Consider the following 6,000-nt stretch of genomic DNA (forward strand, 5'->3'; position numbering starts at 1 on the left):
CCATGGTGCCACTGGAGGCACAAAAGGGGGCTGGATGTGCAGCACTCCCTTTACAAACGTCTGGACTTCTGGAAGAGAAGCCAATTCCTTCTGAAAGAAAATCAAGAGAGCCGAAATCTGTACCTTAACCGAGCCTAATTTCAGACCCATATCCACTCCTGTCTGTAGGAAGTGGAGAAGACGACCCAAATGAAAATCTTCTGTAGGTGCATTCTTGGTCTCACACCAAGACACATACTTTCGCCAGATACGGTGATAATGTTTTATCGTCACCTCCTTCCTAGCCTTTATTAAAGTAGGGATGACCTCTTCCGGAATCCCCTTTTTTGCTAGGATTCGGCGTTCAACCGCCATGCCGTCAAACGTAACCGCGGTAAGTCTTGAAATACACAGGGCCCCTGCTGCAACAGGTCTTCCCTCAGAGGAAGAGGCCAGGGGTCTCCTGTGAACATCTCTTATAGATCCGAGTACCAAGCCCTTCGAGGCCAGTCTGGGACAACGAGTATCATCTGTACTCTTCTTCGTCTTATGATCCTCAACACTTTCGTGATGAGAGGAAGAGGAGGGAACACGTAGACCGAGTCGAACACCCACGGTGTTACCAGTGCGTCTACTGCTACTGCCTGTGGGTCCTGAGACCTGGCACAATACCTCCGAAGTTTTTTGTTGAGGCGTGACGCCATCATGTCTATTTGAGGAGTTCCCCAAAGACGTGTTACGTCTGCAAAGACTTCTTGATGAAGTCCCCACTCCCCTGGATGGAGATCGTGTCTGCTGAGGAAGTCTGCTTCCCAGTTGTCCACTCCCGGAATGAAGACAGCCGACAGAGCGCTTACATGATTTTCCGCCCAGCGAAGGATCCTTGTGGCTTCCGCCATCGCGACTCTGCTTCTTGTCCCGCCTTGGCGGTTCACATGAGCCACTGCTGTGACATTGTCTGATTGAATCAGAACTGGAAGGTTTAGAAGAAAACTCTCCGCTTGTTGAAGGCCGTTGTAAATGGCCCTGAGTTCCAACACATTGATGTGTAGACAGGACTCCTGGTCTGACCAAAGACCCTGAAAAGTCCTTCCCTGTGTGACCGCTCCCCATCCTCGGAGGCTCGCGTCCGTGCTAACCAGGATCCAGTCCTGAATCCCGAACCTGCGACCCTCCAGCAGGTGAGCACTTTGCAACCACCACAGGAGGGACACTCTGATTCCTGGGGACAGAGTTATTTTCCGATGTAAGTGCAGATGGGACCCGGACCACTTGTCCAGAAGGTCCCATTGAAAAGTCCTTGCATGGAACCTTCCGAAGGGAATGGCCTCGTAGGCCGCCACCATTTTCCCCAGAACTCGAGTGCATTGGTGAACTGACACCCTTTTCGGTTTTAGCAGTTCTCTGACCATGTTCTGGATGTCTTGGGCTTTCTCTATTGGGAGGAAGACCTGCATTTGTTCCGTATCCAGTATCATACCTAGGAACGGCAGTCGAGTTGTCGGAATCAACTGTGACTTCGGTAGATTTAGAATCCAACCGTGTTGCTGGAGCACTCTCAGAGAGAGCGCCACACTGCTCAGCAATTTCTCTCTTGATCTCGCTTTTATCAGGAGATCGTCCAAGTATGGGATAATTGTGACACCATGCTTGCGCAGGACCACCATCATTTCCGCCAATATCTTGGTGAAAATCCTCTGGGCCATGGAAAGTCCAAACGGCAACGTCTGAAATTGGTAATGACAATCCTGTACAGCGAATCTCAGGTATTCCTGATGGGGGGCATATATGGGGACATGAAGGTACGCATCCTTTATGTTCAGAGACACCATAAACTCTCTCTCCTCCATGTTGGCTATTATCGCTCTGAGTGATTCCATTTTGAATTTGAATCTTTTTATGTACAGGTTTAGGGATTTCAGATTCAAAATCGGTCTGACCGAACCGTCCGGTTTCGGGACCACAAATAGGGTTGAGTAGTAACCCCTTCCCTGCTGGTGCAGGGGAACCTTGATTATCACTTGCTGTATACACAGCGTTTGAATTGCAGCTAACACTACATCCCTTTCCGATGTGGAAGCTGGTAGGGCCAATTTGAAAAATCGGCGCGGGGGCACCTCCTCGAATTCCAGTTTGTAACCCTGGGAAACTATTTCCAACACCCAGGGATTCAGGCCCGAACTGACCCAGGCCTGACTGAAAAGTCGAAGACGTGCCCCCACCGGTGCGGACTCCCTCAGGGGAGCCCCAGCGTCATGCTGTGGGTTTTGGAGCAGCCGGGGAGGACTTTTGTTCCTGGGCACCTGCCGCAGCAGGTGCTCTCTTGCCTCTGCCCTTACCTCTGGCGAGGAAAGAGGATCCCCGACCTCTTTTGGACTTGTGCGACCGAAAGGACTGCATCTGATAGGGTGTTACTTTGTTTTGCTGTTGGGGAATATATGGTAAAAATTTTGATTTACCTGCTGTAGCTGTGGAAACCAGGTCCGTCAGCCCATCCCCAAACAATACATCCCCCTTATAGGGTAGTACTTCCATATGTTTCTTGGAATCCGCATCACCCGTCCATTGGTGAGTCCATAAGGATCTTCTCGCTGAGATAGCCATGGCATTGGCCCTAGAAGCTAGCAATCCAATGTCCCTTTGAGCATCCCTCATAAATAAGACTGTGTCTTTTATATGGGCTAGAGTTAGGAATATAGTATCCTTATCCATAGTATCAAATTGATCTGTCAGCTCATCTGTCCAAGCTGCAATTGCGCTACACACCCATGCCGACGCAATCGTCGGTCTTAGCACAGCACCCGTATGAGAATAAATATCCTTTAAGGTAGTTTCTTGCCTGCGATCTGCTGGGTCTTTAAGGGCCGCTGTGTCAGGAGACGGTAGCGCCACTTTCTTGGATAAGCGTGTCAGGGCCTTGTCCACAGTGGGGGGTAATTCCCAAATCTCCCTGTCCTGCTTAGGGAAAGGGTATGCCATAAAAATTCTTTTGGGGATCTGCGGTCTCTTGTCCGGAGTCTCCCAAGCTTTTCCAAAGAACTCATTTAATTCATGAGATGTGGGAAAATTAATAATCTGTTTCTTTTCCTTAAACATGTGTACCCTTGTGTCGGGGACTGAGGGTTCATCCACAATATGCAACACATCCCTTATTGCCACAATCATACACTGAATAGTTTTAGTCACCCTAGGGTGCAATTTTACTTCGTCATAGTCGACACTGGAATCAGAATCCGTGTCGGTAGTAGTGTCTTGTGTTAAGGAACGCTTTTGAGACCCCGACGGGCCTTGTGAGTCGGTCCAATCTGAGGATTGACCGCCTTATGTCCCCCCTAAACCAGCCTTATCAAGCCTTTTATGTAAAGATGCCACGCTTGCATGCAACGTATGCCACATGTCCATCCAATCAGGAGTCGGCACAACCGACGGGGACACACCACTCATTTGCTCCACCTCCTCCTTGGAGAAGGCTTCCGCCTCAGACATGTCGACACACACGTACCGACACCCCACACACACAGGGATTTGCCTATAAGGGGACAAAACCCCAACCAGGCCCTTAGGAGAGACAGAGAGATAGAGTATGCCAGCACACACAGAGCGCTTAAAAACACTGGAATATACAACCAGATAGCGCTTTTATGTTTATAATCGTAATCTCCACTCACTGCGTCGCCAAAGTGCCCCCCTCCTCCTTTTTCCAACCTGTGAAGCTCAGCAGGGGAGACAACAGGGAGCCAGCGTTTTCTCATGCAGCCTCTGTGGAGAAAATGGCGCTGGTTAGTGCTAAGGATCAAGCCCCGCCCAACCGACGGCGGGCTTCGGTCCCTTCATCATATATTAATAAAATGGCGGGGGTCCGCGGATTTACTGTCCCCCAGCCTAATCCACCTTATTTATGGCCAAATCGAGGTTTATTGCTACCCAGGGCGCCCCCCCCTGCGCCCTGCACCCTTCAGTGCCTGCTTTGCGTGTGTGACTGGGAGCAATGGAGAGCAATCTTACCTCATGAAGATCTGATGTCTTCTGCCGCCTGAAGTCTTTTCCTCAATACTCACCCGGCTTCTATCTTCGGCATCTGTGAGGAGGACGGTGGCGGCGCGGCTCCGGGACGAACCCCAGGTGAGACCTGTGTTCCGACTCCCTCTGGAGCTAATGGTGTCCAGTAGCCTAGAAGCAGGGCCCAATTTTACAAGCCAGCTCTGCTTCTCTCTCCTCGGTCCCACGATGCAGAGAGCCTGTTGCCAACAGGACTCCCTGAAAATAAAAAACCTAACAAAATTATTTTTCCACAGAAAACTCTGGAGAGCTCTCTGCAGTGCACCCATTCTCCTCTGGGCACAAGATCTAACTGAGGTCTGGAGGAGGGGCATAGAGGGAGGAGCCAGTGCACACCCATAGTCAAAGTTCTTTTTAGGTGCCCTATCTCCTGCGGAGCCCGTCTATACCCCATGGTCCTTACGGAGTCCCCAGCATCCTCTAGGACGTAAGAGAAATGTCTAGTTACAGCACTGTTGCTAAATATCCATTTCCCTGGCCCTGAGCAGGTCCCCCTCACCAGATCCTCTCCAGGGGTGAGGGGGTGGACCTGGATGGGATGAGGGGGGGCCCAAAGCATTTTGTTGCACCTGGGCACACCGCTCACTAGTTCCACCACTGTACCTGTGTCCCAGTTACACGTATGTGAACATACCTGTGTGTCCCAGTTACACGCATGTGAGCATACCTGTGTGTCTTGTTTATTTTATTCATATTTTATTTTTAAATAAAGCAGCCGATTAGATGTTTTAGCAGCCCCTCTTGAGCCCCCACAGCAGCCCTAGATCGGGCAAGTTGAGTTTGGGTGGGTCCGGTACAGTACTAAGCAGGACTGTGCAGTGAATTTTTTGTTATTCAGCCCCTGCCCTAGTGGAGCTTACCACTCTACAGTTGAAATTCATTTTATATTACAAGTAGGACTGTGGGAGGAAGCAATGCTTACCTCTGTGCCACCAGCATGCCTCAGCCTGGCAAGCCGGACAGCTTCCTGGCTGTAAGCCACCATGAGACTCCATACTTGGCCCTTATTCAGTAACTGTTCCTGGCCCATCTAGTGCTGCAGTGCAATGTAAAGCTGATGCAATGCAAGAGCACTGAAACTGTGTTCTTCTAACACAGCAAGGTCTTGCGATAACCCTATGCAGCCCTTACATTGTACAATTTTTAAGGAGAAAACATTTACAAAATAAAGGAAAAGAACCCTGTACAACAAATGTGCATCTTGTAAATAATCCCAAAATGTTAAACATTAATAAACCAAAATTAAGGTTGACTAATTGGAGCCATTCATTTGAGTCCCTAACATGAAATAATTGAGAAGAACCTCTCTCTAATGCTGGGTACACAGTGCACACTAGAAGATATATCTAGTAGAGATGAGCGGGTTAAGATAGGGCACCCCTGGAATTATATGGCAGACATATAGACAAAATGTGGAACATTAATAAATCAAAATTAAGGTTCACTAATTTGAGCCATTCATTTGAGTCCCTAACATGAAATAACTGAGAAGAACCTCTCTCTAATACTGGATACACAGTGCACACTAGAAGATATATCTAGTAGAGATGAGCGGGTTAAGACAGGGCAACCCTGGAATTATATGGCAGACATATAGACATAGGTGTGTTTGGAAAATCTAGTTTTCTCCGGCAGTTGCCAGAGAAAATAAAGTAGGAGATGTTGCCATGTTACGTTCCGCTGGATTATGATTCTGTCTCTTCTGAGTCTGACTGACTTTGGCCACAAATGTGGTCTCTCCACACTTTATTGGAGAACACTTTGTCAAACTTGGAATTTCAATTTCCACCTTTGCAGCTACAATGGGGCAAAAAAGTATTTGGACAGCCACCAATTGTGAAAGTTGACCCACTTAAAAAGATGAGAGAGGTCTGTAATTTCCATCATAGGTACACTTCAACTGTGAGAGACAGAATCTGAAGATAAAAAAAACAGAAAATCAAATTGTATGATTCTTAAACA

This window comes from Pseudophryne corroboree, chromosome 2 (assembly GCF_028390025.1).
Source record: "Pseudophryne corroboree isolate aPseCor3 chromosome 2, aPseCor3.hap2, whole genome shotgun sequence".
NCBI lineage: Eukaryota > Metazoa > Chordata > Amphibia > Anura > Myobatrachidae > Pseudophryne > Pseudophryne corroboree.